Source organism: Anser cygnoides, chromosome 10 (assembly GCF_040182565.1).
Source record: "Anser cygnoides isolate HZ-2024a breed goose chromosome 10, Taihu_goose_T2T_genome, whole genome shotgun sequence".
NCBI classification, from domain to species: Eukaryota; Metazoa; Chordata; class Aves; order Anseriformes; family Anatidae; genus Anser; species Anser cygnoides.
In genome coordinates this window covers 12,985,809-12,999,117 of record NC_089882.1, presented here as the reverse complement: position 1 = coordinate 12,999,117, position 13,309 = coordinate 12,985,809, and the positions used below count along the sequence as shown (strand labels likewise).

General features: G+C 43.9%; 1 long non-coding RNA gene across 1 annotated transcript in view; it reads right to left on the bottom strand.

Annotated features, from left to right (window-relative positions):
- LOC136791594 (uncharacterized) overlaps window positions 1–13,309 on the bottom strand; it is a 116,708-nt gene that overhangs the window by 42,770 nt on the left and 60,629 nt on the right. The gene's annotated exons all lie outside the window — the stretch shown is intronic.

Here is a 13,309-nt window from a genome sequence, read left to right as displayed (position 1 = left end):
AAACAGAACAAAAAGCCACCTCTTTTGGGACTTTTATTGTGGGCTGAACTGAACCCAGGATAGGGAGTTGTCCTCACCCTGAGGGTGCCTTACCAAGTCTGGATCTGTGAGGACAAAGGGGAATGGGAAAGCCAAATAAACAAAAAGTTCTACTATATAGGAAAGAAGAACAGGGAATTTAATCTTACTGTTTTAAATTTACTTCAGTTTATATCCTTGCACCTCCGTATTGAGGCCTCAGAAACTCTGGCTACCACACAGGTGTTTGCATTAATCACATCTCAGCAATCCACTGTGGGTGCAGGAAAAAGGTATGGTGGGTAGGTCACTTGGAGCTAAACTTAAATATTGGTTCCAGACCCTGAATCCAGAAAGTTCTTGAACATCGCCTGGAGTTCAGAAAGGCAGGTCAAGGTCTCCTCATCCTCTCCATTCTTCTTCTCAATGCCGTGAGCAGCACCCGGAGCAAAAACTAAACTGTCAAGCCAGGTATGAGCAAGAGGAGCCTTAGGGGCCACAGCTCACCCCCGAGCCCCTTCCCACCGATTAGCACATCTCTCTTTGTCATCAGATGCAGTTTTCCAGTCTCCGTCCAGCTCCCAGTGCAGTTGTATTTCCCCCCCAGTCTGGCAACTTGCCTCAGCAAGTTACACGGACGCCCATCGCAGCTCAAGACAAACACAGAGCAAGCCCACAGCTTGCCCTGGGGACTCTCTCTTCCTTGTTCAGTCGGCAGATTTCTCAGTTTTGTTTTCTCATTCCCCTTTAATCTAATGTTTCCCACGTATCAGCACTCTCACACAAAGCCCTCTCTTTCAACACTCTCCATCCAGGCTCGCTGCCTCTCAGTGCCCACAGGAAGCCTATGACTCAAACCAGATTTTACAGTGATATTTGTCCGGCTCCAGAGAGGTTCTACCTCTGCTCTTCATTTTCTCTTTCAGATGATAGGGACAGCATCTTGTGAAGTGACCCCTAAGTACACTAACATGGAGTATTATAACTAATAGCCCTGAATCCCCCATCCCAGTTCCAGAGACACACAGATTAGAAGCCAGGCGTTCACACACGTACACACCCACACTGCCATCTCATTTGAAGAACTATTCTCACTTCTTTGCAAGCCATTAAAGCCCAGCTGCTTCTCCAGCATCTTATTAAATGAATCCAAACTGTTGCTAAATTGTGAAAAACTGAGGGAAATTTGGACTCTCAAAAGTCTCTGCTGGAAATAACACTGAAGTTCTACCCATAGCTTCCTTTAATTCCTCAGGCTGCTGTAGGAATAACCAAAGCAGGGGTAAAAAATGCTATTTTTCATAGAAAAAACATATTTTTTTGTGTGTGGCAAAAAAAACTCTTATTTCAGAATTGAATTGGCCAGTGTCTCCCCGTGACAAAGTAAAAACACATTCATGACATGACATTCAAACTGTTCACTTCCAGTTAGTTCCATGGAATATGGATCTCATTGAGCGGAGTGGAAAACAACCCAAGTATCTTTTGGAAAGAATCATTTTATTACAATTATGGGGTTTCAGAACGGACTGAAATCTGATGACTTCCGAGCAAAAGGACACTAAAGCATTTCCCTCCAGGGAATTAGCTTTTGTTTAGGGACATTCCAGGAAAAGAGCCTGAACAGATATATTCTGTTGGCTGTAGCATTTTTGCAGACATAGTTCTGAATGCCACTAATTGAGGGGGCCCCAAAAAAATGAGCCTATTCCACATGAAAAGAGCAGCACACCAGAAGATAAGCAACCCAGAGCTCCATGATGAAACTACTATGAGATCCTATTCAGCTCTATTTTGCACCTTCCATATCCACCAAATTTTACCACTGCACAGAAGAGATTTTTTTTCCATGAACCAAGACTAAACTCAAGTCTTGCTCTTTTTTTTTTTTTTTTTTTTTAAACTTTCCTTCAGTTACGACACTTGTTTTTCAGAAGTCATTTTGAAGGAAAATCAAACAGGGCCTCAGACCTATTTTAACCCCCCCCCCCCCGCCTCCAAGTGACCAACACACCAAACTTTCTGCACCTCACTACCAGAAAGAGCCCTTGGGGCTGCTGGATCGACTATTCTTGAAAACACCTGCCTGTGGGCCCACAGATGTGCTAACCATAAGGTCTTTGACCCTTTGACACTCAGGAAGAGTAAGTTGTCTCAAAACCTGACTTCACCTTCGTAAGAGGCATTCATCCTTTCTTCCAACGGTACAGAACGTTTCACTCAATGAGTGAAATAGTGAACATTAAAAAAAAATAAATAACAGGTTGTATTCTTTCATCTCTTACAATTTTGCCTTTGCATGCATGAACACCACCTCCACTATGAGGGCTGTGTGTGTGCACGGTTTTGCTGGTGGTTTTGTCAGCAGATGTATCAGTCTGTCAGCTCCGCTGTTAGAGAACAGCTTAGTGCTGCCCTTCATTTCTCGCTTTTCAATTTAGGCAAACCAGTTTTACCAGGACTAAAGCTCAGAAGCTTCTTTCTCCCAGTTATTTAACCCAGTTACTGCAGACAAGCAACTGATGTTCCTTATCAGACGTATTGCTTTACCTTTTTAACTAATTTCTTTAGAACTCTATCAGCACACAGAGGGACTTCCCCCACCCAAAAATAAAGTCAATAAAGGAATGCCTGTACCTTGTCACAAATGTTATCACCCCATCCTTCAAATACCTATTATCTTACTTCAAAACGTGTTAGGAAGCTGACCCTAAGTCACCATTAACTGACGGATGGGCTGCATCGCCTCAAGTTCAAGAGCAAGTTTGCAAGCACCAGCATACGCCAGATTCAGGCTTGCCCCAGGCCACGTTTTATTTCACATGGTGGCGGTTTCTCTTTGATTGGACAGCACAATGGGCTCTCTGTACAGCCAATGAGTTCTGCTTTTCTGGAGATAGCTATGTCTCCAATAATTCGAAGAAAAAAAAAAGAGCAACAGCTGAAATCCAGATGACTGGAGTACTTTGCAAACAAAGACAGATTGTTGGAGGCCAAATGAGACTGATCCTTCCTAGAAAGATCTACAAACAAGCAAGTGCTGCATGGATAGATGCTAGATTAGGATTCAAATGAGGATTTCTGCATAGAACATAAATCAAACTTTGCAATGCAAAGTGTTCGTAGAAGGGTAAAGCAGATGTGGCATGACTGCCCCAGTGTTCTGCTATGCCCCTCATAGTACAACAGTTCTCCGGTTTGAGTGAAATTTGGAGTTCTTCAGATTGTGCCAGCTCCCAGTCATCAGGTAACTATGGTGTTTCCTGGAGATCAGTACCTATGAAGGCCCAAAATCTCTCTCTCTATATATATATATTTATTTTTTTAAAACAAAGTTTAATTACACAAACTCAGCTCCACATCCTAACCTCTGGCTTCAGTCTCCCAAATGACAGGCCTCTGACACAGAATGAAAGGGAAATCTCCCTCATCTCCAGCACTCCCAGGCTCAGCTCTTTGGGCTTCCTAATTCGAAATGTCACATTTGTCTGCCACACCTCAGAAGACTTCCTTTTTCCTTTCCAGCTGCCACTGAACAGTGCTGGGAGTAGGCATTTGACCAGTCCCTGCAGGCAGTGCCTTCAGTTACACACCTGCTGCACTGACTACAGAAAACGCAAGCTTTCTGCCATATTTGGTAATAAAAAGCACACAGAACCCACTCACCTAGACAGCATTAACAAAGCAACTTTACGCTGAGGTGGCAAAGTTGTTTGTGTGAATCTGATTTGGTCACTTTGTGCACGTACAAAAGAAGTTGGTTTGCTGTCACACGGTCCTACACACCCCTTCCTCAGGAGCCCAGTGTGCAGAGAACAGCTGGAACCCAGCACCTTTGGGGAACTCCACATTCCGGAACTTTCCCCCACCAAGAGCTTCCTTCCACAGGAAGCCACTCGTGCAACCCAGAAGTGAGCCTGTGCCCTTTCTTCCTTTCTTACTACATCAGGTAACAGCAGACTTTGAGCACTTGTCCTCAGCTGACACCCTTTGCAGTGAGCCCCTTCGTCCCCTGACTCTGAGAAGCCACGGCCCCAGCAGAGAGGACGGGGCTTATTAGCACCGGCTCAGTCCTGCTGTCACACAGCAACACGTCACCAAGCCAGTTCAGGATGTGGGCACAGCTCACTCTGCTTCCAGCCAAAGATCTGACGGATGGAGCGTCCAAATTGCTGTCTGCATAAAAATTACAGCTCCTCTGGACTTAGTTTGGGGCTGTAACCACCAGACTAACACCACCAACTTGAACTGATCAACCCACAAAGTAAAGAACACACCATTAATGACCATCCACAAGAAATCTAGTGAGACCTTTTGGGGCAAAGGCTGGCGTAGACTCCAGTGCAGCTGGGTCGTCTTCAGCTGCCTTCTAAGGGCGTCTTCTTGTATCATCTGCACCCCTGGGCCAGCTCAAAACATACTCCTGCCCCTCTGCCCCAGGGTACAACCAACGTGTGCCTTGAATGAAGCAGAGATCTTACGCAAAGAGAGAGAACTGAACCATGAAAGACATTATTGCATACTTATTCATAAAGTAGCCAAATGGAGCCTTACTCTCCTATAGGGCATACATGCTGTAGATGAGGAATTGTGACTTAAGAAAATTGTCCTTCCTTGAATTTGTCCCCTATATTAGTCAGAAACAGTAAACAGAGATGTAAAATACATATATATATATATATATATATATATGTTTGTGTGCTTCAAGACTAGATTTTGGAAATCTACCAGTAGACCCACTACATCATACAAGTTTGATGGGTCTCCATTTCCACACACACACACAAATAGCCACACATACGGCACTTCTGCGGAGACAAACACATCTTTCTTTTAGTTACTGGAGCCCTCTCAAAAACGCGCCTATAAATCCTCCAGGAGCGGGAAGGAGTTACAATGGAAAGACTGATGGATCTGCAACACTGCAGCGGCTCACACGCTTCGATTGCCATAACAGCTCCTTTGTGGACACAGCGCTCGCCGTGTGGCACCGAGCCTTAAACACACATTTTGAACTGTCATATCCAATACAGTGGGTCCTGGTGGATAGTTAAAGACAAAGGAGAAAAATAAAGCAGAATAGAAACATGATGTGGAAAGACTCACTTCTTGAACAGCAGAATAGGAGCTGTTGTTGAACATGGTGCCTGATGCCTAGTATGCTCTCCTGGCCTTGCGAAGATAAAGGATTTAGTAACACAACCTTTGTAGGTTTACTTAGTTGTATGCTCTGAATGAAGAACCAACATTATTTGGAGGCTCCCCTTCTCCTTTTTTTTTTTTTCTTTTTTGTGTTGTCAAGAGTAGAATATTCTCCAGCAATGCAATTTCCAGCTGACCTATCTTGAGGGCACATGGAAACAATAGGGAGAGATTAATGGCCTAGGACACTTTGAAGAGAACAATGCCATGATCTTGGGATGAACTAGAACGCGTAAAATGTAGCAATCTTGGGGAAAAAAAAACAGTTCTGCAAACAGAAACCTTTTCCATGGCTTATTTAGCAATGAGCATAAAGGAAAACGTGTCTGACTGTTTTGATTTAAAATTTGCTGGCTATAAACAATAATTTTGAAATAGTGTGAGTCAATATTATTTTTCTTAAAATGTGACATAAGGTTTAAAAGCCAAGTTCTCCTCTGGATGAGGCTGATACCAGCGTGATCAAGAGCAGAATTTGTGTTGATTGCATTTGGCGCCTGGTGATGCTCACCCATGAGACACAGTGACAAGGGACTGTATGCGGAACTCCATGAATGAACAGTTTTGATCTGCAAACAGCTACGGGCTGTTCCAAGTGGAAACGTGCTTTTATTATCAGTACAGAATTACTCTGCGATAAATAAATCATCTGTTGCAACTGAAACATTATTCCATCATACATTAAGGAAACATGCAACCTTTCCACTTTTCAGTTTATTTCGTTCTGGTGTATTTTCCAGATTGTTAGGTACCTCTCCAAGGATCTATGAACTAGCAATTGGAGGTTAAAAAAAGGCAAAACAAAAATACCTTGAGATTCATGTTATAAAGAAATCCCTCCAAATCACAGTAAAACAGCTCTCATGGAACACAAAATCTCTAACTAATCAGCTTAAGTCGTGTTCCCTCTATATTCCCCAAAACTCACCCTTACAAAAGTGTCTGTGAAAAAAGGTAAACTTTACAGAAGGCAACCAAACCTAAGCATGGACTACCCAAGAAAACCAATGTTTTCAAGAGTCTGGCAAAAATGCTTCCATAACCTCTGGAACAAGTCATGCACAGCTTTCTATAGCACTGAATCCTGATGGTCGATCACTCGGTGTCACTTCAATCGTTTATGACACTTCTCTAATATCTCTTATAATATCTTCTTATGCAACTTCTGACACCTTTTCAGAGGTGCTACAGACTTTCCTCCTTCCCTGCTTTTCTGAAGCAAGTAAGAAGCCAACAAACACCACCTCTCTGCTGAATGTAGCTGAAATCAACCAAAAGGTTCTGGCAGGAAGAGGAAGCCTGACACACAAAGACAAGTGCTTAAACCATATTGCTTCAGAAAACTAGGTGAAAAACACTATATAAGAGGTTGTATACAAGGTTTCTCAGCATAGATACTTCTGCTTATATTAAACGTGCAGAAATGAGAGAAAAGATCCTGAAGTGTTTTTAAGTTAAGACTGGAAATACTGGAAAGCTCTGAAGTCAGAACAGCTTCTGAGGTTCTGCTGCTCATGTGCTTTGCATCATTTACCATTCAAAGCATTAACGAAGACAACAACAGAGCAAGAGGAGAACCCCAGCAGACACAAAAACATGGGCCAGATGCTGATATCCAGCTGTTGCTGATATCCAGCTGTTGCTGATATCCAGCTGTTGCTGATATCCAGCTGTTGCTGATATCCAGCTGTTGAGGCCTCCTGAAAGCAATTGAAATCCAGACCTAAATGATCAGCACGCTCCCTTCGTCTGGAGCACAGATATCATCGTCCTCTGATCTTCTACTTGCCTCTTCCAAGTCCAACAGACTGCGTCAGCTTTATCTAGATGAAGCATGAGCCAGCTTACCATTAACTAGGTGCTGGAAAGATACCAGGTTTATTCTTCCACTGCACCTGTTGCGTTTGCATAGTGGAGTTCAAGGCTATTTATGCACTTTCCTGCTGGCTTTTTTTACCCATGCTAAGAGACTCCAACTGTCACTCAGAAATGCCTTAGAGTAGTCAGTGGGTTAGGCAGACACACTACCTTCAAGAACTCCCCAGGAGCAATGAATTCCCAAACAACTTCATCCATTTCTACCATTATAACCTGTGGAACAGAGTTATACTTTTTATACAACCTACCATTCTTGCAAAGGAACTAAAAAGGAGAAATAAAGTAACATTGGGCTTACTTCAGCTCCCAAATCCCTGCCAAGTCTGGGTGCTCACTTCGCTAGCCTCGTACACCTCAAGAAACAAATTCCTTTCAGCAGTACTGCAGCTCGACACACAAGTTGCGGGGTGGGCTGCAATTCCTGACCATCCAGCACATGCTGTCCATTTAGGATCTGGAACCAGTAGCAGGAATTAAATAAAGAACATGAACAACAGCAGAGACAACAGACAGAGATCACCCTGCAGTTAGGAAGACAAAGGCAAGGCCGGATCCAGCATATTCCCAGCAACACCCCAGATACTGGCTTACACAGCAGCGAGCACCAACATCCCTTTGGGGCTTTTGGCTTTGGGGACAGTAGAGCCGTGACCAGCAGATGGGTGCTTGCTCAGGGCATGCTGCGATGGAGGGGGAAGCCATGAGGGTGGGTACAGGTTTTGCACTGTGTGGGAAGGTGAGCTTGACATTGACGCTTGAGAGGAATTTAGTTGGATGCAGAGCCAAGAGGCCACACTGGGTGGAGTGCTAAGTATACAAACTCAACCTGTAGACGAATGCCTTGCCTCATCTGAGGATTACTCTCTCTGGTGCAGAACGGTCCCAGCCCCATCTTCAGCTCCACGCAGCTTCTCCTCTACTCATCCAATGAGCACTGAATTAAACAGCCACACCAGGCAGACACGAGGCCTCAGCATCATACAGCTCTTAAATGAGAAAGCTTGCTTTTAAACAGCACAGTGTGATTACTTCAACATACTTGGCATAAGAAGGAACTAAGTTGAGGCATTTGGTGGTTATGGAGAAACATATGGCCTTATTTCACCATTTTTTTATTTTTATTTTTTTTAATGGCAAGCTTTTTCCTTCCTTTTGGGGATGTTATGACTGGAATGTACAGATTCCATGAGTTTGTTTTCTTCTTCTGTTCCTTGGACATTCTCCCTCAGCTGCTTTTTCCATCAGAGGACTTGCAGAACAACTTTGAGTGCCTTGTTTTCTATGTGAGTAAATATATCCTCTGGCATCCTGCTTAGCAGAGATGCATGCTCCCTCCAACACCCAGACTTACACACATTTAAAACAATTAAGCCTATTTATCTCCTAAATTGTTGCCGCATTCACTTCCGGCTCGATGCACTTACATGCTTGCAGAGATCAGCTCAACCACATTGGAAATGGATCTTCTCTGCATGTGCTTAGAAAAAAATAAAGTTTAAGTTCAATGAAGATAAGACTTGGCCAGAGCCAAAGGTTCTGTGCCTTCCATTCCATTCCAGCACAGAAAGCAGAAATAAAGGAACACTAATAAGTAAATTGAACATCCTGGCTGCTTTGGTACGTGTGTTCCCTGCTCATTTGCTTTATAGTGCCTTGGCTTGCTACTCTGTCATGTGAACAGTATCGAAGAAAGCCAGATCCTTTTTACTTGGAAATTGATGATGTATGTACCCAAGTGTTGATCCAACTGTCTTCATGGCCCAGGAGTAACATGTTTATCTTTTACCTCCCCTCAAGCTTCTTAATATTAATAGGATGGGTCTGCACAAGACCTGGCATTTATAAATACCTTCAACTCAAGCTTCCTTTTCCAAGGCTGCCACGCATTTGAACATAATCCCAGGCCAACTGTTTCCACATCCAAGCATCCCACCCTATTCTTACTTTTATACCACTTGCACTGCTTATTGTAAGTTTCTCCTGGCTGATTTCCCAGAATATCCTTTGCCTCTGGCAAGATAATTGCACAAGACTAAAATATTGTCGCCACAGACCTTAGCTACATTATATGCTGCTGTCAATACAGCCGGGGAGGGGGGGAAGTCTGTGGGACAGAAGTGCTAGGTCCTGAAGAACTAATTCTTTCATAGTCCAGAAATCACATGGTTTAAAACAGTTGCTCCAAGATTTTGGTTTTGGTGTTTTTTTCCCTCTCTCTCCTGTGTGGGTTTGTGGTTTTTTCTATCGTTTGTTTTTTGCCGCTTGTTTTCATGTTTTTTTCCCCCCTTTTTTTTTCCCCTGGGGGGAAAGTTCAGGTCTCATCTACCAAATGCGAAATAGTGAGCAGGGTAGAGGGGAGTCAGTGTTTTGTCAGCAAGGAAAACAAGCAGTCTTAAGAGAAGTGGAGATTTTCCCACTCTTCATTTCATCTAGTTCAATATCTACTCATCTCCTGAAAAGGCAGTCAAATGGAAAATTTTACGCTGATGTCTTAAAGTATTTGATCCACTTACACTACACCAGCCGAGAACGAATGTTACCAGCCAAAATGCCAGCTGATGACACAGCAGAGACCAAAACCTCAGGTCAGTGACCTTTCGTGGGCGCCACAAAAAACTTCAGTCTTCCTTCCAAAATTAGAGGGTGGGGATGCTGATAGACAACACAGGCATGCTGGCAGGCAGCATCTGAGAGCTGGGAATTTCAGCCTTTCTTGGAGACAATACATTACCATCAGCCACACCTCTCTGCAAGGTGGCAGCCACCAGCTCCTGTGACTTCTGAACCTTGCCAGAGTCTGGCCTTCACTTTGCCTTCTGCCCTATTAAACACACATGATTCCTCATCTTCTCTAAGGAATCACACTGGTGATGGGGATCGCATTCCCCAGCATAAAGTTAAGCTAGTGGTAGTCCCACAGGCTTCTTTAACTCATGAATTCCTCAACCTACTATTGTGAAAGTCTTTTTATACTGGTGTTGTGCGCTTGTATCTCCCTACCTTCACCATTACAAGATGCTCAAAAGCTGACTCTCCTTCTGCCAGGCTAAAACATGCAAGTCCATCTTCCACAGAAGAAAGTCTGTTGGTTTAGAGCTCCTGGTGGTCACAGTTCGGTCTGGTGTTAACGCACTAGAGCTGGGTCACTATCAGCTCTCTGCATCCCTCATCCTGTTATCTCAGAAAACAGACCAAGTTAATTCTGTCACGCACAGATGCGCGCACTGGCATTTAAAGGAAAGCACTTCACGTTAAAAGCAGAGTTTAATTGCAGTGGAAAAAGAAGTGGTTTGCTTCAGCAGAAATCTCAAATTTTGAAATACCGAAGAGGAACTTGTTATTCAATGAAAAGATTAAACAAAGAACAGTGATTGCCACACTGCTCAGCAGCTGATCAAATGTGATTGAACTCTGTCCAGGAGGATATTGATTATAACCGCTTGCTATTCACTTTGAAATTAAAGAGGTTGAGTTCTACTCTCAATTACAACACAAGCTTCAGTGAAATCACTTTGAATTTGTACTGCTGTCACAGGACAGGGCTGCACACACCCTGACTCTGTAGTTTTCCTCCCCGGTGTAGCTCCTCTCACGTAGCCCATGGCTGAATCTCCGCTGCTGAGGTTTAACAAGTACTGAATGAAAAAGGCAATTCTTCAAATACACATTCAGGAAAATGTTAAGAAACTAATAAAACATCCAGTAAGTCAGAAGCACAAGCTTTTTGGTGTGTCAGAAAAGCAAGTTTTATTTGGAGCTTGGGAAAGGAAAATATAAAGCAATTCCATCGGTTGGTAGAAACCCAAAGGACAGTTCTATGTTAATACCCAAATCCAGAATTGCAAATTACACTACACAGTCCAGCATTGCTGGCTGGACTGAACAAAGCACAAACAGGAAAAAAAAACTGATTTAAAACAACTCTCACAAAACCCAACAACCCTTATTCTTGCTTTACTCATCCAACATGAGCAACACAGCTGAGGACAGTATTTCAACAATCTGTGTAATTTTATCTTTTCTGTGTTCTTCTACTTTGGATATTATGTGTCATCTCTGTTTGTACAACAGCCAAGTGCCTGATCCTGCTTTCTTTGCCAGCCATACAGATCATAAATCAGAGAGCACAGCTCATAAATCACGTGCCACTGAATACTGAATCAAACTGAGACACCCAGAGACTCCACTTGGTAGGAACTACAGGACTTTAAGGGGGCTGGGGGCAACTGGGGTATGCCCTGACATGCAGGAATAGGTGCAAACACAGGTGTCCTCAGCAGCAGGCATCCCCTGGTAGGGGGCCTCAGCCAAGCTGTCTACAGGGCAGCTGGGGCACATCCCACCCTGCTCCTTCTCCCTGGACCATTTCAAGCCCATTTGTTGTCCCATGCCATGTACATGAACTGGGAATGAGACTTTTCCACTGTGTCCCTATGAGCCACTTCATAAATACCATGAGTGAGGGGAATGGAGCCTGTAAACATTCAGAAATCTGTGACTAACAGCCTTGTGCTTTCAGTGACATGAAGGTTTCTTTCAGTTTTCTTCTAAACCTATACTTGCGTGAAGGCAACTAATTCACAAACAGCCCAGTTCTGCTCAGCAGAGCACTCTAAAAACATCCTCCCCAGGCTGTAACGTGGCCCTCAATGTACCACAGCTGCTCACAACACCCAGCCAGCAGGGCTGCTCATGAGCGCTCCTCAGTCCAGACAAAAATGAGCCAAATCATCTTAAAAACCAAGTCTTTACAACTCTTTCCTTTTCCATCCATGGCCGCTGCAGTGCATAATGGAGCACCTGTGCAGATGTTGTGCCTCAGCTGGAGAGGACCACGCAACGTGCAGCTACAAAAACCATACACAAGGGCCACCAGGAATGGGCTCAGCATCCAGCCCGCACCCCTTCTTGCAGCTCCTTGCAGCAATACATCTCTGGGTGTGGGTGGGGAACATGCTTATGCTTTGGGGAAGAGCAAGCTTGGAGTGACTCAGTGTTGTTTTTGGCTGTTTTTAGAGACGTGGGGAGGAGAAGCTAAAAACATCCCCAGTGAGCCGGGAAAGTTTGCATTGTAGGTCTTTCTTAGAGCCTGACCTCTATTGTCCTGAGAAGTGCTGAAATACATGGAAGAAGGTCTCTTAGAGAAGGCCCTACGTGATACTGGATGGTAGGAGAACGAGAATGATTAAAAAGCTGGAGACATGGGCACAAAATCATTTGCAAAAAAATCATTACTTTCTCCCCAGAAACCTTTACCAGGCAATGGACTCCACCATTCCCATGCACATTCAGCAACACACACATACACACCCCTTTCTACTTGTGCACCCATACAATGATCTCAAGAGAGCGAGGCAACTACCTCATGGTAGTAACACGGCAATAATTCTTACCACTACAACCACCCCACTCCCTCCACATCCTGACATGAGCTATACAGGGAAATTGTACGGACAGGGAAGATGCAAGCTCTGAGTAGTGTCCAGATGTGCACGCTCCCACCATGCTGCCAGGAACAGAGCCCACGTGCCCCAAATCTTCTCATGCCCTGCTCAAACTGCTCTGAACCATAAGGAAGAAAATTAAAAACAACACACTATAAGGTAAAACATGCCAAATTCCCAGCTGGTGGAGCCCCACTGAAACCTGGGGAGTTATGCAATATCAAAGCGGGCCCAAAACTGAATATAAATAATATTTCCGTAAGTGAAAGCATAATTTTGTTCCCAGTAATCTTTAGTGCTAACCAAGAGCCAGAAAACTCTGTATTTGCTTGTGATTCCTTCCTGCCCTCCCCTCCCTCCCCAAGTTCAGAAGAGTTTGGATCTATGGGCTTGGTTCAGTTCTGAACTCGGATTAGGAAAGTGCTAACATTACCTCAAAGGCTGCCAACAGAGGTAATACTGAAACGCACGCACTGTCCTCAGAAGGTTAATCTCCAATGGTAAGGGAATTAGGCTGAGGCAAAAAATGACTCTACTAGGAAAAGAAGTTCTGCTCCAGCTGTCATACGGAGTTATATATATGAGCAGGCTTACTGTTAATCAGTATTTTATTTGGGGTTTGAAATGGTTGGGCCTTCAAGATTTTTTTTTTTTAAAAGTTTTGTTATTTCTTTTCAGAGGCTGAATCAAGCTCTGCTCTGCACCTATCTGTCAGTTACACAAGGGACTCATTTGGAGCTATGCTGGTTCATTACTGGAAACACAGA